Source organism: Callospermophilus lateralis, chromosome 16 (genome assembly GCF_048772815.1).
Source record: "Callospermophilus lateralis isolate mCalLat2 chromosome 16, mCalLat2.hap1, whole genome shotgun sequence".
Taxonomy (NCBI): domain Eukaryota; kingdom Metazoa; phylum Chordata; class Mammalia; order Rodentia; family Sciuridae; genus Callospermophilus; species Callospermophilus lateralis.
Genome location: NC_135320.1, coordinates 1,161,976 through 1,188,949, shown reverse-complemented (window position 1 = coordinate 1,188,949; position 26,974 = coordinate 1,161,976).

Sequence of the window (26,974 nt, the reverse complement as noted above, 5' to 3'; positions counted from 1 at the left end):
AGGTTGTTCAAATAAAATTTCTCTAATTCATAAGAGTTAATATGCCATATTACAGCTTAATGTGATATAAAACCTTAAATTATCAGTATTGATAAATAAGAATGATACCTGTTTAATTAAATATGTTTATTTGATTTTCACTGTAAGATGTTAATTATGAAAGAATTGAAAATTAAGAAAGACTTGGTCTATATTATTTCTAACAGGAAAATCAAAGTACTTTTAAATATATATGTATATGTATATAATATATGTAATGCATATGCATGAATATAGATACATATTTATAATAAATGTATTGTAATATATCTATCAGGTAATTATAATTTTTAAATTTTCTCAAGAAAAAGGAATGACTATAAAAAACAGTCTTAAATTTAAATTTCATAGCATACTACTGTTTGTAATGACATGAGAGAAAAATAGTTATGCAGGGGAAACGAAAAAGGAAGGGAGAGAAGGGGGAAAATAAGAAAGAAAGTGAGTAAAGAAGAGGGAGAGGAGTGTTTGATGAAAAGATAAAAGTGGAGGGGCTGGGTTTGTGGCTCAGTGGTAACATGCTTGTCTAGCATGTGTGAGGCACATGGTTCTATTCTCAGCACCACATACAAGTAAACAAAATGAAGGTCAATCAACAATTGAAAAAATAAAAAAATAAAAAAGTAGAAATATTACCAAAATTCCAAGCTTTTATAAATGTAAAATAAAAAAAATATGTTACATAGCCTTATGTAATTTCTAGACTACCCAAAATAGTCACTAAATGTTAGATTATTAGTGCTATAACTAAAAATCCATTGATCTTTTATCTACATTCTGTGGCATGCTAGTGCTAAAATAAATTGTATTTTAAATCCCCCAAAATATCCTAATATTTCTACAGTAACTGACCCAGTTGAACATCAATGCAAGTAGACTCCTATGAGACATTATGTTCATTTTGAAGTTCATTTTTATTCAACACTGGTACATTACTATTTCTTCAGTTTATGCACATCATAGCATATATGTTTCATCCAAATTTTGCAAATTTATAGGCATTTGTTTCACTTTCAATCACTTCCTGCTTGTGAACACATGTATTCCTCCATGTTTCTTGACTGCTCTTTTCATGAGACTTCATTCCAAACACATTATTTTCAATTTCCATTATCACATTTGAAGCAAAACTCACACACCCGTCACGATAAACCGTAACCCTAATATTACCATTAGATGTATAACTGGTTGGAATGAATGGTTGTATATCAATATAAGATTTCTTACTTAGTTTCAGATATCAATTCAATCCATTATTTAAAGTGGAATCAGTTATATTATTTATTCACAGTATGGTCTATTCACGAATTATCTCTATATTCACCTCTTTGTACACCTCTTTGTACCCCCAATACTAATTTACATGTCCTCAAAATATAGCTCCCAGAAATTTTGGAAGAAATACCCATGTCACCTGATCTACATATACATTTTATCTCAGTAATATTCTGGACACAAAAAGCAAAGGTCACACTTATCATTGTACCAAACCTAAATGGAAAGTGAACATGGATTACTAAAAACATCCATGTCCAGGTTGCCTAATGCTCTCAAATGATAATCCTATTGGTGACTACATATTTGTTTCTTCCAAAGATTATATATTCAAACTCAACCCTGTTGAAAATGTCTAATCCTGTCACTCACTTTATACTTTGCCTGATTTTGTAATGTCTCTATTGATATTTGCTTTCCTACATATTTTCCCCAGTTCATCATTGTGACTGCCCCTTCACATGTGATGATTGCTGATATTTACATTCACTCTCTTAGCGAAACCCTACTTCTAAAGAACTTTTGTTCCAAATCCTACACTAATTCTTCTTCCTAAACCTACCAACTATCTTCCTAATCCTACCGACTATCACTTTTTGACTGGATGTTCTCTTCTACATTCAATCATCCAAGGTAAAAGGTCCTATGCCATTATATATCGATATATCTGAGATATCTGTGAAGAATGTAATTCAACGCTAAGTATCCCAATCAAGGGACAAATGAACTTCTGGGCTTCAAATCTTACTTAGATTTCTGTTTTCGTACATATATTTCTCCTCTATATTCTTATCAATTTCACAGGTTCCCAATACCATTATTCATCCAGCAGAATGGTTCGTAACCCATATCGAACATGTTATTAACACTAATCATACACTGTTCCCTCAATCTAACTTTACAGAAGAGCAGCGACAGTGTTGGTCTTACAATACAGGAATGTATGGGATCTTCCACCTGCTGAGAACATCAAAGGTACATGCAGGAATGATCCCTGGAGAAGATGTAGGCAGCTATGAAGGACCTGAGAGAGCAAAAGACATCTCCATGGCAAAAAACCTGGTAGGATGAAGGAATGTGTCTGAATCAGCCTCACTGTTCTTAATGTAGAGTAGACCAAACCAGGCCCGTATGGAACGCTCTTCCCGGGTGCGTCTGGTTGATATACCATTCTAACATATGAAAGTGTCACAGGAAGTAGGGGCAGCCTCCATCTCAAGGGACCATTGGAAGCAACTGTTAGTACAAAGTGGTTGCCAAGGCAGTGACCTCATTCAGTTCCTGAAAGAAGTGACCACACCTCACTTCCTTTGTGATGGAAGTCTCTGAACTTGGGATCCAGGAAGCCAGGCACTGAGAGCCATTACCCTTCCAAGTCCCAGTGGTCTCACTTGTTTGGATTTACCAAAGACAGAGTCAGTCTTTCTTCTTATCTACTGATGTGAGGATGGCCAAATGCCAGGGAAGCTCTGAAGATGGTCCTTTCCTGATAAAGCAGGTAGTGGCTCACCGCTGACTCCTGACTACTTCACAGAGTTGGCAAAGGAAAGCAGATTTGAGACAGGACAAGCAATTTCGAGGGAACATAGTACGGCCTACCAGTCAGAGGACACTCTGGATAATCACAGACAAACTTGGAGGAAAGAGTTGCCTTTGTGGGTGTGGTTGTGGGTTTGTGTATCCCACTGTGTCCGTGGTTATAGACATTAGAAAGGAAAATGCATCAATGGATGTGTCCTGTCTAGTAGAAAGCTTCTCAGCATTCATCCTGCCCAATTTATGAATGGACTACGGCTTTCCTTATGGATGAGCAACACCTGCTATCTTCCTAAGTTCCAGTTTTCTTCCTGAATTCTGGCCACTCTCAAGAATAGGCTCATGGTTTTGTGTAAAAGATATGTACCACCTCCAAATTCTGTAACATGTCTTTGTACTGGATAGCTGAAGGGAATGGAGAGCAACTCAGAAAACTCAGATATCAGTGTGACAAGTAAAGTGTCAGTGGAGAAACACTGATTTTGGCCTTTTGTTTACCTATTTTTCCGTTGCCCTGAATGTCTGGAAGTTCTTTGCCTCAGGCCACCCCTTTGTGAAGCCTGACGAAAACAGTTTTCGAATGGAAAATAATGAACATCACCTGTGGCTCTCAGCTTAATTGCCTTGGAAAGGGATGTGTCTGAATCAGCCTCTTGGCCCTGTGTGAGGCTGTGACTTAGATTCTCAGCACCTGATGAATCTAAAAAAAGATCTCATGTGTGCATCCAAAACCAAAATGGAAAAAGAGCAGTCTTGTGGATGAAGTCTCTCGCCTTTCTCTGTAAGGTTCCTGACTTCCATCAAGTGAGAATAGGTATCCTTTGGTTCAAAGAGTTTTTCAAAGCCCTGCAGAGGCAAGCCCATAGGTGCTTGGATTTTCTCATGACTCCAATTCACATAAAGAATCTAAACCCCACAGTCATTAGGCTCAAATTGGAGTAGCAGAACAGTATTAACGGCAGGCCTATTTGATCACTCCTTGTTCACAGATAGGTTGTCAAGACACCCTGACATTAGACAAATGAGGGTAGGGAGTATATTTTGGATACTGTCTTCAGCTGCTCCCCTCAAAGAAACTTCCAGCCAGAGGTTATTATGAGTGTCTATGTGGAAGTAGATGAGGGCCATGTGGGAGTGTTTTGGTTTTAATTGTGGTCATTTGTTTGGCTGATGGAAGAGATGACTGGGTCCACCTTTGCTTGAACTCTGGTGTGATTCCCCTTAGAGACTGAGTTCTGGAAATGACTGCAGAGATGTATTGCCATGAATTGTGTTGGGATTTTTGGAGGCCACGCATGATAGTGGCTCTTGGAAACTGAGATCTAAGCCCAGGGGTCTTCCCACAGAGCACTGGGAATCTCAGCCAGAATATCACATGATTTTATTCTGAAAGACTAGGCAGCCATAGTTGAGAGTCAAAACACACATGGACCTCACATTGTAGACCTCAATGGGCCTGTCTTCATGTGATCTTTTGGCCACTCTTTGGGAAGTCTTGCCTGTGAGAGTTCTCCAGATCATTCATTGAAATGAGCTTCCTCACCATTTAATGTTTCCAGAATGAATTCAATCCCACAGTGCCTCCAACCAAATCCTTTAAAAATGGCTAGATAAATATCATGAAATTTTTGAAATTCCCATGACCAGGTGACATTGGAGACACTTTGGATTTCTTGTTCCTGATCATGTGTGTACCAGACAGTGCCTTGATTGACTAAGTTTCATGAAAATGGTGTAGAAAAGAGATGCAAATAAGTTAAAGTCTGCTGAGTAGTTGGCCTAGAGCAGTGTTTTGCAGGTCTGTGATAAAACTTCTGTGGTGGGGTCAGGTGGATCTGCCAAAAGGCTTGTAACTGACATGGTGCAGCCAGGAGACCCTTGTATGTAAAGGCATCTTTTTGAATGGAGAGGTTTCAGGGCAATGTTCAGAATCAGGATGCTATGGTCAAGGGGGCAAGCTATGTGGGAAAGAAGCTTGGTTGGTGCATTCTCCTGCAGACCCTGACACACAACACGTGACAGATCTCCTTCCAGCACTGTGATCCAGTTGAATTCCTTGTATTTCCTTAAGTCAATACCAAACTCCCAGTGCAGCAGCAAGAACACCATGAAATGTGGAGGATTACCAAATGGCTTCACAGTTCACACGGGGTGACACTTAGCCTCCAGTGGCAAGAGTTTACTTAAAAAGAGAGAATTCAGCCTTGCTGCCTCATGTTCTTTGGAAAATAAGAAACAATGTTCTGTAGGTCACACAGATGGAGACCCAGAATTGGTGGTCTCACTAGAAAGGAAGCCATAGGTCCTGACAACAACATATACTTCAAGTGCCCAAACTCAGAGGCAGGTTCTCCAGAAGTCTTTAGGCTGGCAGATCTCCATATTTGTGCAGTTCTTACCCTGTCCCTTACTTTTGGAAACTCCTCTACCACCTCCAAGGCTGTGAACTCCTGACCATGTTCCATTCCTGATATCTATTCACAGATTTTCTAACTCTTTTCCTTTAATTTTTTCTTACTTGGGGCAAAGGTAATGTCAAGGTATTGTTCTGATTGAGAGTGGGGAGATTTTGTGTAGCACATATTTGCATACACATTTGATTCATTTTCCTATTTTACATTCAAAATACTGAATCCCTGACACTAACCCATACCCTACTAGACTCTGACTACTAATCCTAATATGGTGGAGAGAAATAATGCAAACAGAATTGAAATACAAACAGTTCAGAGGAGGCATGGTGTATAGTTGGATTTGCCTTTTGCATGATAAAGTGTAGGTGTTATAAATCTAGTCAATTTTTAATTGAAATAGTTCACCATGTGTTTTTGTAGTTAACAAATATGTGAATTCCTGTCTCCCTTTCTCTGTAGCCTATTCAGCACATGTATTTTTATATGCACATATAGAATACTACCTGGTATCACACGTACATTTTTTGAGTTGGCTGACTTGGAGATACAAATTGTGAGAAGTGATCACTCCTCCTAAACACTGTTGGAACTGAAAATTCAAGTTTTGTGTGAGCTTCCTAGGAGAACAACATTGTACATAAATCCATGTTCAGTACAATAAATAATTTTGCATCTGTGGATGTTATATATTTCATGATGAATATTGATTGGCATATATATTGCTACTTTTTAATATCTCTGTGTTGTTTTGTGTGTATATATATATATATATATATATATATATATATATATATATATACACTCTCAAGAATTTTCAAAATATGAAATATATGTGTCTTATATACACTACCTAAATTCATTCATGTTCGTGTATGTGGATTTATAATCAACATTTCACAAGATTATTCTCAGAAATATTCATCCACCTGAACTACATATTTCTTTTCTAGTACTTAAAACGAACTTCAGTGAATGGTGCTTACAAATTCTAATATTTCTACAGTAATTGACCCAGTTTAACATCAATGCAATTAGATTCCTATGGGACATGGTGTGTATTTTGATGTTCATTTTTATTCAACACTGGTTCGTTAATATTTCTTTAGTTTATGCACATCATAGGATATATATTTTATCCACAAGTTCACAAATTTATTGGCATTTGTTTCACTTCCAATCACTTCCTGCTTCAGAACACATGTATTTCTCCAGGTCTCTTGACTGGTCTTTTCATGAGACTTCTTTCCAAACACATTATTTTCGATTTCTATAATCACTTTTGAAGCAAATTGCATACAATCTTCATGATAAAACATAACCCAAATATACAATTAGATGTGTAACTGGATGGAATGAATGATTGTACATCAATGTAAGATTTTCTGTATATTTTCACATATCAATTCAAACCATTATTTAAAGTGGAAACAGTTGTATTATTTATTCACAGTATTGTCAATTCATGCATTAATTCTATATTTATAGACACAGGGTACAAATCTTTGTACCCCCAATACTAATTTATACATCTTCAAAATATTGCTCCCAGAAATGGTGGAAGAAATACTCATGTCGCCTCATCTACATATACATTTTATTATAGTAATATTCGGGACACAAAATGCAAAGGTCAAACTTATGATTGTACCAAAGCCTAAATTGGAAGTGAGCATGGATTACTAAAAACATCCATGTTCAGGTTGCCTAAGCTTCTCAAATGTCAATACTATTTGTGACAGCATATTTGTTTCTTCCTAAGATTATATATTCAAACTCAATCCTGGTGAAAATATCTAATCCTATCATTCACTTTATACTTTTCCTGATTTCTTAATGTCTCTATTGATATCTGCTTTCCGACATATTTTCCCCAGTTCATCATTGTGACTGACTCTTCACATGTGCTCACATTTAAATTCACTCTCTATCCGAAACCCAATTGCTAGAGAACTTTTTGTCCAAATCCTATACTCACTCTTCTTTCTAAAACTCTGACTATCTTTCTAATAATTCCGACTATCCCTTTGTGACTAGAAGTTCTCCTCATCATGTCATCATCCAGCGTACAAGGTCCTATGCCATTGTACATCAATTTATCTGAGACATCTCTGCAGAAAATAATTCAAATCTAAGTATCCCAATCAAGGGCCGAATGCCCTACTGGGTTTCAAATCTTTCCTAGATTTCTGTTTTCATACTTATATTTCACCTATATAATCTTGTAAATATTGCAGGTTCCGAATCATTCCTGCAGAATGATTCCTAACTCAAATCGAACATGTTATTAATCCTAACCATACACTGTTCCCTCAATCTAACTTTACAGAAGATTAGGAACAGAGTTGGTCTTATAATACAGGAATGTAGCGGATCTTCCACCTGCTAAGATCTTCAAAGGTCCATACAGAAATGATCCCTAGAGAAGATGTAGGCAGCTATGAAGGACCTGAGAGAGAAAAAAGTCATCTCCATGGAATGGCTCACAACTGGCTCCTAACAACTTCACAGAGTTGGCCAAGGAGACCAGATCTGAGACAGGACAGGCCATTTCTGGGGAACATAGTATGGCCCACCAGTCAGAGGAAACTCTGGATAGTCACAGACCTACTTTGGGGAAGGAGGTGCCTTTGTGGGTTGGGTGTGAGTTTGTGGTCTTGCATTATTTTCTGAGAATAGGTAGGAAAAGCAATTAGTTCATTTTGGAGTGGACGGTTTCTAGAAAGTCGCTTGACAAGGAGTGTGTTTCTATGTCTGGGTATCCCACTGTGTTCGTGGATGAAGACATTAGAAAGAGCATGCATCAATGGATGTGTTCTGTCTAGTAGAAAAATTCCCAGCATTCATCCTTCCCAATTTATGAATGGACTTGGCTTGCCTTCTGGATGGGCAACACCTACTGTCTTCCTAAGTTCCTGTTTTCTGCCTGAATTCTGGCCACTCTCCATAATAGGCTCATGGTTATGTGTCCAAGATATGTACCACCTCCAAGCTCTGGGACATGTCCATGTACAGGATAGCTGAAGGGAATTGGAGCATCTCAGAAAACTCAGATATCAATGTGACCAGTAAAGACTCTGTGGAGAAACCCTGCTTTGGGCCTTTTGCATACCTTTTCTTCTGTTGCACTGAATTACAGGAAGGTCTTTGATTAGGCCACCCCTTTGTGAAGCCTGAAGAAAAGAGTTTTAAAATGGAAATGAATGGGCATCACCTGGGGCCCTTTGCTTATTTTTTTGGAAAGGGATGTGTCTGAATCGGCCACCTGGCCCTGTGTGAGGCTGTGGCTTAGATACTCAGCACCTAATGGATATAAAGAAAGATCCCATGTGTGCAACCAAATCCAAAATGTCCAAAAAGCATTCATTGTGGATGACGTCTCTCTCCTTCCTCTGTAAAGTTCCTGATCTCCATCAAGTGAGAATAGGGATCCTTTGCATCAAATGAGTTCTTCAAAGCCCTGCAGAGTGTAGCCCATAGGTGCTTGTGATTTCTCATGACTCCAGTTCACATAAAGAATCTAAATCCCACAGTCAGTAGGCCTCAAATTAGAATAGTGGAGCAGTATTAAAGGCAGGGCTCTATGATCATTCCGTGTTCAAAAGAAGGGTGTCCAGGCAACCCTGACTTGTGACAAATGAGGTGTGAGGGTGCTTATTTTGAACACTGTGTTGGTCTGCGCCCCTCATGGAAACCTCCATCCAGAGGTTATTATTAGTGTCTATATGGAAGAAGATGAGTGCCATGTGGGAGTCTTTTGTTTTTAATTGTGGTCATTTGTGTGGCGGTTGGAAGAGATGTCTGGTTTCACCTGGGCATGAACTCTGGTGTGATTCCCCTTAGAGACTGAGTTGTGGAACTGTCCTCAAAGAAGTATTGCCATGAATTGTGGTGGGATTTTAGGAGGCAACACATGAGATTTGCCCTTGGAAACCGAAATCTAGGCCCAGGGTGGCTTTCCTCAGAGCACAGGTAATCTCATCCAGGATATCACACGATTTTATTGTTAAAGACTTGGCAGCCATAGTTGAGAGTCAAAACACACATGGAGCTCAAATTGTAGACCTCAATGAGCCTGGCTTCATGTGACCTTTGGGCCACTATTTGGGAAGCCTTGCCTGTGATAGTTCTCCATTTCTTTCGTTCAAATGAATTTCCTCACCATTTAATGATTCCTGAATGATTTGAAACCCACAGTGCCTCCAACTTTATCCTTAAAAAGTAGCTAGATAAATACCACGAAATTTTTGAAATTCCCGTGACCAGGTGGCACTGGAGAACATTTGGATTCTTGTTGCTGATCATGAGTATACCAGACAGTGCCTTGATTGACTTGGTTTCATGAAAATGGTGTAGAACAGAGATGCCAGTAAGTTGGAGCCTGCTGAGTAGTTGGCCTAGAGCAGTGGTGGTCAGGTGTCTGATAAGATATCTGTGGTGAGGCCATGTTTATCTGCCATTGGCTTCCAAATGGCTTGTGACTGACATTTTGCATCCAGCAGACCCTTGTATGTAAAAGCATCTTGTTATATGGAAAGGTTTCAGGGCAATGTTCAGAATCAGGTTGCTATGGTCATTGGGGCAAGCTCTGTGGGAAAAAAGCTTGCTTGGTGCATTCTCCTGCAGACCCTGACCCACCACATGTGACAGAACTTACTCCAGCACTTTGTCCCAGTGGAACTCCTTTGATTTCATGAAACAAATACCAACTCCCAGTGCAGCAGCAAGAAACACCACAAAAAGTGGTGAAAAAACGGCTTTACAGTAAACATGAGGAGACACTTAGCCCCCAGTGGCCACAGTTTACCTACAAAGAGAAAATTCAGCACTGCTGCCTCATGTTCATTGGAAAATAAGAAACAATGTCCTCCAGGTCACATAGATGCAGACCCAGTTATGATGGTCTCACTATAAAGGAAGCTAAATCTCCTGACAACAACGTATATTTCAAGTGCCCAACATCAGAGGCAGTTTCTCAAAAGTCTTTAGGCCAGCAGAGCTCCATATTTGTGGAGTGTTTACCCTGTCCCTTACTTTTGGAAACTCCTATACCACCTCCAAGGTTGTGAACTCATGAGCATATTCCATTCCAGATAAGTAATCACAGATTTTCTAACTCATCTCCTCTAATTGTGTCTTACTTTAAGCCAAGGTAATTTCAAGGCATTGTTCTGGATGAGAGTGGAAAGACTTTTGTGTAGCACATATTTGCATAAATATTGAATTAATTTTCTTATTTTCAATTCAAAATACTGAATCCCTGACACTAACCCATACCCTACTAGACTCTGACTACTAACCCTAATATGATGGAGAAAAATAACCCACACAGAATAGAAATACAAGCAGTTCAGAAAAGGCATGGTGTATAGCTGTACTTTCCTTTTGCATGATAAAGGGTTGGCTTTATAAATCTAGTCAATTTGTAGTTGAATAACTTCTCTATGTGTTTTTAAAGTTAACAAATATGTGAATTCCTGTCTCCCTTTCTCTGTAGCCTATTCAGCACATTCATTTTTATATGCACATATAGAATACTACATGGTATCACACGTACATATTTGTGAGGTAACTGACATGGCAAATACAAATTGTTAGAAGAGATCACTTCTCCTAAATGCTGTTAGAACTGAAAATTCAACCTATGGGTGAGCTTCCTAGTTGAACAATATAAATCCATATTTAGTAAAATCAATATTTTTGGATCTGTGGATGATATATATTTCATGGTGAATTTTGATTGGCATACATAATGCTACTTTGTCATGACTGTGTTTAGGTGTGTGTGTATATATATATATATATATATATATATATATATATATATATATATTCACTCTCCTGATTATTCAAAATATGAAATATATGTGTCTTATTATACACTAACTAAATTCATTCATATTCATGTATGTGGATTTATAGTCAATTTTCACAAGATAATTCTCAGAAATATTCATCCACCTGAAATACCTGTTTGTTTCCTAGTACTGAAAACTATCTTCTGGGGATCATATGATGGCAGCGATGAGAGTTCATCACCCCCGTGTACCGCGTCACTTTGCGTGAGATTGACGAGTTAGAACGGCTAAAATCTATCTTGTTAGGAATTTCCAGAAAAATTGGTGTGCTCCAAAACCTACAGAAAGGATTTCCATTGCCCAAGGACCAGCTAGGGGGCTCAAACGCCAGCGATTTGTCCGCAAGGAGGGTCACTCTGCTTTTTCACCAAATTGCCCCACGGCTAGAGTCTGCAATGCGCACGGGAAATGACGAGAGAGCAACGTAAAGATACAGCCCTGTGAATTTTGCAGGCTCCTGCCAGCTGTGCAATCACTGTGCTCAGTGCTAAATTCAGGGTTTGAAACGGGGGAAAGAAGCTGTCCAATTCGGTTCTGCACACCGGTGAGACCACAGAGGAAGATATCGGCCACCATCTTGGAGAGCTGACGTCACCATCGCTGTTTTCGACTGATCACAGCTCATTCAGATACAGAACACGTAATTTCAGGCTGTCATTCGCCTTTATCTTGCAGACAAATTACTCAGGGTCAGTTCTAAACAACCCACGGAAATTGCTTCTTGGATCCTGCTCCTATCAGAATATACACCGAGCCCGGAGCGGCTGAATTCCGGGTCCTGGAACTGCTCTGGCCCAGGGCTAAAGAACCTGAGGCTTCTGCTGAATACTGTGGAGGTAAATGCCAACTGAGACTTCATAGGCAGTGGCAACACGATTGAGACGAGGCTTGTGAGGGCCGGTCAGGACTCACCCGTTGCTTTGGTCACCCGGCAAAGGGAATGAAATGCTGCCATTCACATGGGATACCAACATGGCAGAGATCTGATGTCATCACATAGCGGCGGAGGAGATAACTTCATCGATACCAGCGGCGAGAGAAATAGTTGGTCTCCTGGTAAAGAAAGTGAGTCACAAACATCCGAGTCTCTCTCATTTTGTCATCAAGCCAGAGGTGCAGAGCAAAGCTGCCGCCTGTGCCCTGAACAGGCCCAGCGACCCACCGGCGTGGTAGTCACGTCACCCCAATTGGAGTAGGGGCAGAGAGAGCCGCCACCAATGCCTGCAAGGTAGGCAGACGTGCGACCTACCGGCAGAACAGGCCCAGCGGCTGGTCAGCATGGTAGACAGATCACCCCAATTGGAGGAGCAGCACAGCCGCCAACCGCACCTGCAATGGAGACTTTTCCACTATACAAGAGCAATATAAATGTATAGTGGGAAAATTTCAAAAACACAACAGTTTCACCAAGCAGAAAGTAATGCGAGCAGTATGGAAAGACAAGGAAAGAAAGGACCACAAGCAATGCAGGTCAACTCAACTTTAGAAAAAGTAATAGATGCAGCAGATGGAATGTCAGATAAAGAATTCAGGATATACATGCTTCAGATGATTTGGAATCTCAAGGAAGACATTAGACAGCAAAATCAGACAATGAAAGATCACTTCAACAATGAATTATATAAAAAAATCCAAGTAGCAAAGATCAACTATACAGGGAGATAGAGGTTATAAAAAACAAACAAACAGAAATCCTAGAAATGCAGGAAGCAATGAACCATCTTAAAAACTCAATTGAGAATACTACCATCAGAGCAGAATACTTAGAAGATAGAACATCAGACAATGAAGACAAAGTATTTCAACTCGAAAAGAACATATACAGCTCAGCAAGACTGTTAAGAAACCATGAGCAGAACTCCAAGAAATATGGGATAACATAAAGAGACCAAACATAAGATTCATTGAGATACAGGAAGGTATAGTGGTCCAAACCAAAGGAATGAGCAATCTATTAAATAAAATAATAGGAGAAAACTTCCCAGACTTGAAGAATGAGAAAAAATCCAAAATCCTAAAAGTCTACAGGACGCCAAATGTGTAAAATCATAAGAGATCCACACCTAGATACATTATAATGAAGATGCCCAACATACAGAATAAGGAGAAAATATTAAGATCTACAAGAGAAAGGAAGCAGATTATATTTAGTGGTAAACCAACCAGGATAACAGCTGATCTTTCAACACAGACTCTGAAATCTAGAATATCCTTTAATAACATATTTCAAACACTGAAAGAAAATGGGTTCCAACCAATAATCATGTATCCAGCGAAATTCAGCTTCAGATGGAAGATGAAATTAAAACCTTCCACGATAAACAAAAGTGAAAAGAATTTGCAGCTAGAAAACCATCTCTTCAAAACATCCTCGGCAAAACATTACAGGAAGAGGAAATGGAAAATAACAATGAAAACCAACAGTGGGAGGTAGAACATTAATGGGGGAAAAATAATCAAAGAGGAAAACAAACCATGTTTAGTAACATATATAAACAAATATGGCTGGAAGAGCAACCCATATCTCAATAATAACCAAAAATCTTAATGGTTTAAACTCACCAATTAAAAGACACAGGCTAGTAGAATTGATCACAAAACAAGAACCAACAAAATGCTGCCTATAGGAGACGCATTTGATAGGAAAAGACATACATAGACTGAAGGTGAAAGGTTGGAAAAATCATATCACTCATATGAACTTCGGAAACAAGCAGGAGTGTCCATACTCATATCAAGTAAAATAGATTTCAAGCCAAAGTTAATCAAAAGGGATAAAGAGGGACACTACATACTACTCAAGGGAACCATATGCCAACAAGACATAACAATCATAAATATATATGCCCCAAACAATGGTGCAGCTTTGTTCATCAAACAATCTCTTCTCAATTTCAAGAGTCTAATAGACCACAATACAGTGGTCATGGGAGACTTGAACACACTTCTCTCACCACTGGACAGATCTTCCATACAAAAGTTGAATAAGGAAACTATAGAACTCAATAACACAATTAATAACCTAGACTTAATTGACATATATAGAATATACAACACAACATCAAGCAGTTACACTTTTTTTCTCAGCAGAACATGGATCTTTCTCAAAAATAGATCATATATTATGTCACAGGGCAACTCTTAGACAATATAAAGCAGTTTATCTGATCATAATGGAATGAAACTAAAAATCAACGATAAAAGAAGAAAGGAAAAATCATTCATCACTTGGAGAATGAACAATAGGTTACTGAATGATCAATGAGTTATAGAAGACACCAAGGAGGATATTAAAAAATTCTTAGAGATAAATGAAAACACAGACACAATATATCGGAATCTATGGGACACATTGAAAACAGTTCTAAGAGGAAAATTCATTGCTTGGAGTTCATTCCTTAAAAAACAGAAAAAACCAACAAATAAATGATCTCATTCTTCATCTCAGAATCCTAGAAAAAGAAGAGGAAAACAACAGCAAAAGAAGTAGAAGGCAAGAAATAATTAAAATCAGAGCTGAAATTAATGAAATCAAAACAAAAGAAACAATTGAAAAAATTGACAAAACTAATAGTTGGTTTTTTGAAAATATAAATAAAATCAACAGACCCTTATCCATGCTAACAAAGAGAAGCAGAGAGAAAACTCAAATTACTAGCATATAGGATGAAAAAGGCAATATAACAAGAGACAGTTCAGAAATACAGAAGATAAACAGAAATTATTTTGAATTATTATACTCCAATAAAATAGAATATAGTGAAGGCATTGAAAAATTTGTTAAGTCATATGATCTGCCCAGATTGAGTCAGGAGGATATAGACAACCTAAATAGACCAATATCAATTGAGGAAATAGAAGAAACCATCAAAAGACTACCAACTAAGAAAAGCCCAGGACCAGATGGGTATAGAGCAGAGTTTTACAAAACCTTTAACGAGGGGAAAAAAAAAAACAATATTTTTCAAGCTATTTCAGGAAAAATGCAAAATTCCTCAAAAAAATTCTGGCGAATCAGACGCAAAAACATATCAAATACAATGTGCACCATGATCAAGTAGGATTCATCCCTGGGATGCATGGCTGATACAATATACGGAAATCAATAAATGTTATTCATCACATCAATAGACTTAAAAATAAGAACCATATGATCATCTTGATAGATGCGGAAAAAGCATTCGACAAGTTACAGCATCGTTTTACGTTTAAAACTCAAGAAAATCTAGGGATAACAGGAACATACCTCAATATTGTAAAAGCAGTCTATGCTAAGCCTCAGGCTAGCATCATTCTGAATGGAGAAAAATTGAAGGCTCTCCCTCTAATTCTGGAGCAAGAAAGGGATGCCCTCTCTCACCCCTTCTGTTCAACATAGTTCTCGAAACACTGGCCAGAGCAACTAGACAGACTAAAGAAATTAAAGGCATAAAAATAAGAGAAGAAGAACTTAAATTATCGATATTTGCAAAAGACATGATTCTATACCTAGCAGACCCAAAAGGGTCTACAAAGAAACTATTAGAGCTAATCAATGAATTCAGCAAAGTGGAAGAATATTAAATCACCACGCATAAATCAAAGGCATTCCTGTATATCAGGGACAAATCCTCTTAAATGGAAATGAGGACAATCACTCCATTCACAATATCCTCAAAAAAATAAATAAATACTTGGGAATCAACCTAACAAAAGAGGTGAAAGACATATACAATGAAAACTACAGAACCCTAAAGAGAGAAATAGAAAGAGATTTTAGAAGATGAAAAAATATACCCTGTTCATGGATAAGCAGAACTAATATCATCAAAAAGACGATATTACCAAAAGTTCTCTATAGGTTTAATGCAATGCCAATCAAAATCCCAAGGGCATTTCTTGTAGAAATAGATAAAACAATTATGAAATTCATATGGAAAAATAAAAGACCCAGAATAGCAAAAACAATTCCAAGCAGGAAGGGTGAATCAGGCAGTATACCGATACCAGACCTCAAACTATACTATAGATCAATATTTACAAAAAGAGCATGGTACTGTTACCAAAAGAGGCGGGTGGACCAGTGGTACAGAATAGAGGACACAGAAACCAATCCATAAAACTACAGCTATATTATATTTGATAAAGGGGCTAAAAGCATGCAATGGAGAAAGGATAGCATCTTCAACAAATGGTGCTTGGAAAACTGGAATTCCATATGTAACAAAATAAAACTGAATCCCCTCCTCTCGCCATGCACAAGAGTTAACTCAAAATGGATCAAGGAGTTTGATATCAAATCAGAGACACGGCATCTGGTAGAAGAAAACTTTTGCCACGATCTACATACTGTGGGGTCGGGCTCCAAATTTCTCAATAGGACACGCATAGCACAAGAGTTAATAACCAGAATCAACAAATGGGACTTACTCAAACTAAATAGATTTTTCTCAGCAAAAGAAACAATAAGAGAGGTAAATAGGGAGCCTACATCCTTGGAACAAATCTTTACTCCTCACACTTCAGATAGAGCCATAATATCCAGAGTATACAAAGAATTCAAAAAAATTAAACAAGAAGAAAACGAATAACCCAATCAACAAATGGGCCAATGACCTGAACAGACACTTCTCATAGGAGGACATACAATCAATCAATAAGTACATGAAAAAATGCTCACCATCTCTAGCAGTCAGAGAAAAGCAAAACCAACCCACCCTAAGATACCATCTCACTGCAGTAAAATCGGCAGCCATTATGAAGTCAAAGACAACATGTGCTGGCAAGGATGTGGGGAAAAGGGTAGGCCTGTACATTGCTGGTGGGACTGCAAATTTTTGTAGCCAATTTGGAAAGCATTATGGAGATTGCTTGGAAAGCTGGGAATGGAACCACCATTTGACCTATTCCCCTTCTCGGTCTATTCCCTAAAGACCTAAAAAGAGCATGCTACAGGTATACTGATAAACCGATGTTCATAGCAGCACAATTCACAATAGCAAGACTGTGAAAGAAACCTAGATTCCCTTCAATAGATGAATGGATTAAAAATGTGGCATTTATATAGAATGGCTTGTGACTCGCAAGGTGCAGCCACCTGACCCTTATATGTAAAGGCAAATTGTTATATGGAGTGGTTTCAGGTACATGTTCAGATTCAGGTTGCTATGGACACGGGGGAAAACTATGTGGGATAGAAGATTGGATGGTGCATTCTCCTGGAGACCCTTACCATACACACGTGACAGAACACCCTCCAGCACTGTGTCCCAGTTGAACTCTTTGTATTTCATGAAGCTAATACCAAACTCCCAGTTCAGCAGCAAGAGACACCAGGAAAAGTGGAGGATGACCAAATGGGTTCACAGTTCACACGGGGAGACACTTAGGTCCCAGTGTCCACAGTTTACTTAGGAAGAGAGAATTCAGCACTGCAGTCTCATGTTCATTGGAAAATAAGAAACCATGTCCTCCAGGTCACATAGATGCAGACCCACCTTTGATGGTCTCACTACAATGGAAGCTAAAGCTCCTTACAACAAAATATATTTCAAGTGCCCAACCTCAGAGGGACTTTCTCAAGAAGTCTTTAGGCCAGCAGAGCTCCATGTTTGTGGACGGTTTAACCTTTCCCTTACTTTTAGAAACTCCTTTACCACCTCCAATTTTTTGAACTACTGAGCATATACCATTCCACATATGAATTCACAGATTTTCAAACTCTTCTCCTGTAATTGTGTTTTACTAGGGTCGAAGGTAATGACAAGGCATTGTTCTGGATGAGAGTGGGAAGATTTTTGTGTAGCATATGTTTGCGTACACATTGGATATATTTTCCTATTTTCCATTTGAAACACTGAATCCCTGACACTAACCCATACCCTACTAGACTTTGACGATTAATCCTAATATGGTGAAGAAAAATAACCCAAAGAGAATAGAAATACAAGTAGTTCAGAGGAGGCATGGTGTATACTAGGTCTTGCCTTTTGCATGATAAAGGGTAGGTATTATAAAAATAGTCAATTTTTAATTGAAATAGTTCTACATGTGTTTTTAAAGGTAAAAAATATGTGACTTCATGTCTCCTTTACTCTGTAGCCTATTCAGCACATGTACTTTAATACACACATATAGAATCCTACCTGGTATCACACATAATTTCTTTTGAGGTGACTCACTTGGACGATAAAAATTGTGAGAAGATATCATTCCTCCTAAACGCTGTTGGAACTGAAAATTAAACTTATGTCAGCTTCCTAGTAGAACAACATTGTACATGAATCCATGTTAAGCAAAATGAATATTTTTCGATCTGTGGATTATATATATTTCATGATGAAATTAGATTGGCATATATATTGCTACTTTTTAATGTCTGTGCGTGTGTGTGTTTGTGTGTGTGTGTGTGTATACACACACACTCTCCAGGTTTTTTAAAATATGAAATATATGTGTATTATATACACTCCCTAAATTCATTCATGTTCATGTATATGGATTTATAATCAACTTTTTAGAAGATTATTCTCAGAAATATTCATCCACCTGGAACACATATTTGTTTTCCATTACTGAAATCTGACTTCAGTGAATGGTTCATACAAATCCTAACATTTCTCCATTAACTGACGCAGTTTAACATCAATGCAAGTAGATTCCTATGGGACATGATGTCTATTTTGAACTTCATTTCTATTCAACACTGGTACATTACTATTTCTTCACGTTTAGCCCATCATAGCATATATATTTTATCCACAAATTCACAAATTTATAGGCATTTGGTTCACTTTCAATCTGTTCCTGCTTTAGAACACATGTATTCCTCCAGGTTTCTTGACTGGAATTTTTTGAGACTTCTTTCCAAACACATTATTTTCGATTTCCATAATCTTTTTGAAGCAAATCTCACACACCCTTCATGATAAACCATAACCTAATATTACCTTTAGATGTATAACTGGTTGGAATGAATGATTGTATATCAATATTAGATTTCCTGTATAATTTCAGATATCAAGTCAATGAATTATTTAAAGTGGAACCAGTTATATTATTTATTCACAGTATGGTCTATTCATGCATTATCTCTATATTTACAGACACAGCATACACCTGTTTGTACCCCCAATACTAATTTATACATCTTCTCAATATTGCTCCTGGAAATGGTGGAAGAAATACTCATGTCACCTGATCTACATATACATTTTATCACAGTGATATTCTGGACAATAATGCAAAGGTCACACTTATGATTTTACAAAGCCTAAATGGAAAGTGAACATGGATTACAAAAAACATCCATGTCCAGGTTGCCTAATGCTCTCAAATGTCATTCTTTGGTGACTACATATTTGTTTCTTCCTAAGATTATATATTCAAACTCAATCCTGTTAAAAATGTCTAATCCTAACACTCACTTTGTACTTTGCCTAATTTCCTATTGTCTTCCTTGATATTTGCTTTCCTACATATTTTCCCTAGTTCATCATTGTGACTGACTCTTCATATGTGCTGACATTGACATTCACTCTCTAATCGCAACCCTGTTGCTAAAGAATTTTTTTTTCCAAATTCTATACTCACACTTCTTCCTAAAACTACCGACTATCTTCCTAATCCTACCGACTATCCCTTTTGGAGTTGATGTTACCTTCTAAATTTAATCATCCAAGGTACAAAGTCTTATGCCATTGTATATTGATTTATCCAAGAAATCTCTGCTGAAGGTAATTCAATGCTAAGGATCCCAATCAAGGGCGCAATTCCCTTCTGCGCTTCAAATCTTATTTAGATTTCTGTTTTCATACATATATTTCACCTGTATGTTCTTATAAATATAGCAGATTCACAATACCATTATTCATCCCTCAGAATTATTCCTAACCCAAATTGAACAAGTTATTAATCCTAACCATACACTGTTCCCTCAATCTAACTTTACAGAAGAGCGGGACAGAGTTGGTCTTACAATACAGGAATATAGGGGATCTTCCACCTGCTGAGAACCTCAAAGGTCTATGCAGATATGATCCCTGGAGAAGATGTAGGCAGATATGAAGGACCAAACAAGGCCAGTGTGGAAAGCTGTTCCCGGGTGCCTATGGTTGATATACCATTCTAACTTGTGAAAGTGTCACAGGAAGTAGGGGTAGCCACCAGCACTGTGTCCCCGTTGAACTCCTTGTATTTCGTGAAACAAATACCAAACTCCCAGTGCAGCAGCAAGAAACACCACGAAAATGGAGTATGAACAAATGGCTTCACAGTCCACACGGGGAGACACTTATCCCCCAGTGGCCATAGTTTACCTACAAAGAGGGAATTCAGTACTGCTGCCATATGTTCATTATAAAATAAGATACCATGTCCTCCAGGTCACATAGTGATGGTCTCACTACAAAAGAAGCTATAGCTCTGGACAACAATATATATTTCAAGTGCCCAACCTCAGAGCCAGTTTCTCAAGAAGTCTTTAGGCCAGCAGAGCTCCATGTTTGGGTTGTGTTAACAATGTCCCTTACTTTAGGAAACTCGTCCACCACATCCAAGGTTGTGAAATCCTGAGCATTTCCCATTCCAGATTGGAATTAAATTCCAATTTTCCATTCTACAGTTACTGACCTAGTTTTACATCAATGCAAGTAGATTCCTATGAAACATGATGTGTATTTTGAAGTTCATTTTTATTCAACACTGTTACATTACTATTTCTTCAGTTTATGCACATCATAGGATATATATTTCATCCACAAGTTAGGAAGTTTATAGGCATTTGTTTTACTTTCAATCACTTTCTGCTTCAGAACACATGTATTCCTCCATCTTTCTTGACTAGTCTTCTCATGAGACTTCTTTCCAAACACATTATTTTCTATTTCCGTAATCACTTTTGAAACAAAACTCACACACCCTTCATTATAAACCATAAATCTAAGATTACCATTAGATGCATAACTCTTTGGAATGAATGATTGTATATCAATATAAGATTTCATATATATATTTTCAGATATCAATTCAATCCATTATTTAAATGGAACCAGTTATATTATATTTTTTCCCAGTATGATCTATTCATGCATTATCTCTATATTCATAGACACAGCGTATACCTCTTTGTACCACCAATACTAATTTATACATCTTCACAATATTGCTCCCAGAAATGGTGGAAGAAATACTCATTTCACCTGATCTACATATACATTTTATTACAGTAATATTCTGGACACCAAATGCAAAGGTCACACTTATAATTGTACCAAAACCTAAATGGAAAGTGAGCATGGATTACTAAAAACATCCATGTCCACATTGCCTAATGCTCTCAAATGTCAATCCTATTCGTGACTACATATGTGTTTCTTCATAAGATTATATATTCAACCTGAACCCTGATGAAAATGTCTAATTTTATGACTTTATAGTTTGCCTGATTTTGTAATGTCTCTATTGATATCTGCTTTCCTACATAATTCCCAAGTTCATCATTGTGATTAACTCTTCACATGTGCTGACAAATACATTCACTCTCTAACCAAAACCCTATTGCTAAAGAATTTTTGTTCCAAATAATATACTCACTCTTCATCCTAAACCTACCGACTATCTTCCTAATCCTACCAACTATCCCTGTTTGACTGGATGTTCTCTTCTACATTCAATCATCCAAGGTAGAAGATCCTATGCCATTGATTATAGATTTATCTTAGACATCTGTGCAGAACGTAATTTAATGTTAATTATCCCAGTCAAGGTCCCAATCCCATTCTGGGCTTCTAATCTTACCTAGATTTCTGTTTTCATAATTATATTTCACCTCTATATTTTTAAAATATTTTAGGTTCCAAATATCATCATTTATCCAGCAGAATGATTCCTAACCCAAATCAAACATGTTGTTAATCGTAACCATTCACTGTTCCATCAATATAACTTTACAGAAGAGCAGAGATAGAGTTGGTCTTAAAATACAGGAATGTATGAGATCTTTCACCTGATGAAAACCTCAGAGGTTCATGCATAAATGATCCCTGGAGAAGATGTAGGCAGCTATAAAGGACCTGAGAGAGCAAAAGTCATCTTCAATGGCAAACAACCTGGTAGGATGAAGGGTTCTGTCTGAATCAGCCTCTCTCTTCTTAATGTAGAGAAAACAGACCAAACCCGGCCTGTGTGGGTAGCTGTTCCAGACCGCCTATGGCTGATAAAGCATTCTAACTTGTGAAAGTGTCACAGGAAGTAGGGACAGCCTCTATCTCATGGGACACTTGGAAGCAAGTCTTAAGACAATGTGTTTGCAAAGGCAGTGACCTCCTTCAGTTCCTGAGGGAAGTAACCACACGTCACTTCCTTGGTGATTAAAATCTCTGAACTTGGGATTCATGAAGCCAGGCACCCATAGCCAGTCCCAGTCCCAGTCCCAATGGTCTCACTTCTTTGGATTTACCAAGGACAGAGACAGTCTTTCTTGGTAACTACTGATGTGAGGATGGCGAAATGCCAGGAAAGCTCTGAAGAGGGGCCTTTTCTGAGAAAGCAGGTAGTGGCTCACCTCTGGCTCCTGACACCTTCACAGAGTTAGCCAAGGAGACCAGATCTGACACAGGTCAGGCCATTTCAGGGGAACATAATATGGTCCACCAGTCAGAGGACACTATGGATATTCACAGACCTACTTGGGTTAAGGAGGTGCCTTTGTGGGTGTGGGTGTGAGTTTGTTGTTTTCTCTCATGTTCTGAGAATAGGTAGGAAAGGTGGTTTGTTTGGATTGGAGTGGACTGTTTCTAGTAAGTCGTTTGACAAGGCGAGTGCTTCTATGTCTGTGTTTCCCACTCTGTCCGTGATTGTAGACATTAGAAAAGAGAATGCATCAAGGATTTTTCTTGTCTAGTATAAAGCTTCCCAGCAGTCTTCCTGCCCGATTTATGAATGGAATGTGGTTCGCCTTATGCATGGGCAACACCTATTAACTTCCTAAGTTCCTGTTTTCTTCCTGAATTCCGGCCAATCTGAAGAATAGGCCCATGGTTTTGTATCCAAGATATGTACCACCTCCAAGCTCTGTGACATGGCCATGTACTTGATGGCTGTAGGAAATGGGAACATCTTAGAAAACTCACATATCTGTGTGACCTGTAAACTCTCAGTGGAGAAATCCTGCTTTGGTTCATTTGCATACTTATGGTTATGTTGCCCTGAATGTCAAGAAGGTCTTTGCCTCAGGCCACCCCTTTGTGAAGCCTGAAGAAAACTGTTTTCAAATGGAAATAAATGGGCATAACATGTGGCTCTTTGCTTAATTGCTTCAGAAAGGGATGTGTCTGAATCAGCCTCTTGGCCCTGTGTGAGGTTGTGGCTTAGATTCTCAGCACATGATAGATCTAAAGATAAATTCCATGTGTGCAATCAAAACCAAAATGGCAAAAAATCAGTCATTGTGGATGAGTCTCTTGCCTTTCTCTGTTAGGTTCTTTACCTCCATCAAGTGAGAATAGGGATACTTTCGGTCAAATGAGTTCTTCAAAGCCCTGCAGATGTGCTTGTGTTTTCTCAAGACTCCAAATCACATAAAGAATCTATACCTGAGAGTCAGCAGGCCTCAAATTGGAGAAGGAGAGCAGTATTAATGGCAGGCCTATTTGATCACTCCTGGTTCAAAGGAAGGGTGTCCATGTCACCCTGACTTTAGGCAAATGAGGGGCAAGCGACATTATTTTGGACACTCTCTTGGGATGCATCCCGTATGGTAACCTCCAGCCAGAGGTTATGATGAATGTCTATATTTAAGAAGATGAGGACCATGTGGTGTATTTTGGTTTTAATTGTGGTCATTCATGTTGCGGTTGGAAGAGATGACTGGATCCACCTGGGCTTGAACTCTGGTGTCATTCCCTTAGAGACTGAGTTCTGGAACACATATCAAAGAAGAATTGCCATAAATTGTGTTGGGATTTTAAGAGGCCACGCATGAGAGTCACCCTTGGAAACTGAGATCTATGCCCACGGTGGCTTTCCACAGAGCGCTTGGAATCTCAGACAGGATTTCACATGACTTTATTCTGAAAGACTTGGCAGCCAGCACTGTGGTCAAGTTTAACTCCTGGTATTTCATGAAGCAAATACAAAACTCCGAGTGCAGCAGGAAACATTATAAAAAGTGGAGGATGATGAAATGGCTTCACAGTCCACATGGGGAGACACTTAGCCCCCAGTGGCCATCGTTTACCTACAAAGAGAGAATTCAGCGCTGCTGTTTCATGTTCATTGGAAATTTATACATCATGTCCTCCAGGTCACAGAGATGCATAAACAGCTTTGATGGTCTCACTAGAAAGGAAGCTAAAGCTCCTGAAAACAACATATATTTAACTCTTTCTCCAGATGTCTTTAGGCTGGCAAATCTTCATGTTTGTGGAATTTTTAACAAGGTCCCATACTTTTGGAAACTCCTCTACCATCTCCAAGGTTGTGAAATCTGGAGCAGTTTTCATTTCAGGTATGAATTCAAAGATTTTCTAACTCTTTTCCTCTAATTGTGTCTTACTTGGGGTGAAGGTAATGTCAAGTTTTTGTTCTGAATGAGAGTGGGAAAATTTTTGTGTAACACTAATTTGCATACACATTGATCCATTTTCCAATTTTCCATTCGAAATACTGAATCCCTGACAGTAACTCATACCCTACTATACTCTGACAACTAATCCTAATATGATGAAGAATAATACCAAAACAGAATGAAAATACAAGCAGTTCAGAGGAGGCATGGTGTACAGTTGGACTTCCCTTTTGCATGATTAAGGTTAGGTGTTATAAATCTACTCAATTTTTAATTGAAATAGTTCTCCATGTGTTTTTAAAGTTCACAAATATGTGAATTCCTGTCTCCCTTTCTCTGTAGCCTACTCAGCACATGTATTTTTATATGCACATATAGAATCCTACCTGGTATCACACGTACATTTTTATGAGTTGGCTGAATTGGCAGATACAAATTGTGAGAAGAGATCAGTACTCCTAAATGCTTTGGGAACTGAAAATTCAAACTATGTGTGAGCTTCCTAGTAGAACAATATTATACATAAATCCATGTTCAGTATAATAAATATTTTTACATCTGTGGATGATGTATATTACATGATGAATTACGATTGGCATATATATTGATAGTTTTTAATGTATATTTGTGTTTATTTAAAAAAAAAAAATATATATATATATATATATATAAACACTCCAGATTTCTCAAAATATGAAATATATGTGTCTTATACAAACTCCGTAAATTCATTCATGTTCATGTATGTGGATTTATAATCAACTTTGCGCAAGATTATTCTCAGAAATATTCATCCACCTGAAATACAAACATATACATATTTGTTTTGCAGTACTGAAATCTAACTTCAATCAATGGTGTTTACAAATCCTAATATTTCTACAGTAACTGACCCAGTTTAACATCAATGCAAGTAGATTCCTATGGGACATAATGTCTATATTGACATTCATTTTAATCCAACAATGGTACATTACTATTTCTTCAGTTTTTGCACATCATTGGATATATATTTCATCCACAAGTTCACAAATTTATAGAAATTTGTTTCACTTTCAAACACTTCTTGCTTCAGAACACATGTATTCCTCCATGTTACTTGACTGGTCTTTTTATGAGACTTCTTTCCAAATACATTATTTTCGATTTCCATAATCAATTTCGAAGCTAAACTCACACACTCTTCATGATGAACCATAACATTAATTTTAACATTAGATGTATAACTGGTTGGATTGAATAATTGTATATCAATATAAGATTTCCACTATATGTTCAAAATTTAATTCAATCCATTATTTAAAGTTGGAACCACTTATGTTTTTTATTCACACTATTGTCTATTAATGCTTTATCTCTATATTCATTGATACAGTGTACTCCTCTTTGTCCCCCCAATACTAATTTATACGTCTTCAAAATATTGCTCCCAGAAATGGTGGAAGAAATATTCATTTCACCTTATATATATATATTGATTTTATCACAGTAATATTCTGGACACAAAAAGCGTAGGTCCCACTCATTATTGTATCAAAGCCTAAATGCCAAGGGAGCATGGATTACTAAAAACAACCATGTCCAGGTTGCCTAATGCTCTCAAATGTAAATCCTATTGGTGACTACATATTTGTTTCTTCTTAAGATTATATGTTCAACCTCAACCATCTTGAAAATGTCTAATCCTATAACTCACTTCATACTTTGCCTGATTTTGTAATATCTTTATTGATACCTGCTTTCCTACATATTTTCCCCAGTTCATCATTGTGACTGACACTTCACATATGCTGACATTTACATTCACTCTCTACCAGAAACCCTATTGCTAATGAACTTTTGGTCCAAATCCTATACTCACTCTTCTTTCTAAACCTACTGACAATCTTCCTAATGCTATTGACTATAGTTTTTTGACTAGATGTTCTCTTCGACAATCAATCATCCAAGGTATAAGGTCCTATGCCATTGTATATCAATTTATCTGAGACACATGTGCAGAACATAATTCAAACCTAAGTTTCCCACTCAAGGCCCAAATCCCTTCTGGCTTCAAATCTTACCTAGATTTCTGTTTTCATACTTATATTTCACCTATATATTCTTGTAAATATCACAGGTTGCCAATACCATATTCATCCTGCAGAAAGATTCATAACACACATCGAACATGTTATTATCCCTAAACATACATTTTTCCCTCAATCTAACTTTACAGAAAAGGAGGGACAGAGTTGGTCTTACAATACAGGAATGTAGGGGATCTTCCACCTGCTGAGAACATCAAAGGTATATGCAGAAATGATTCC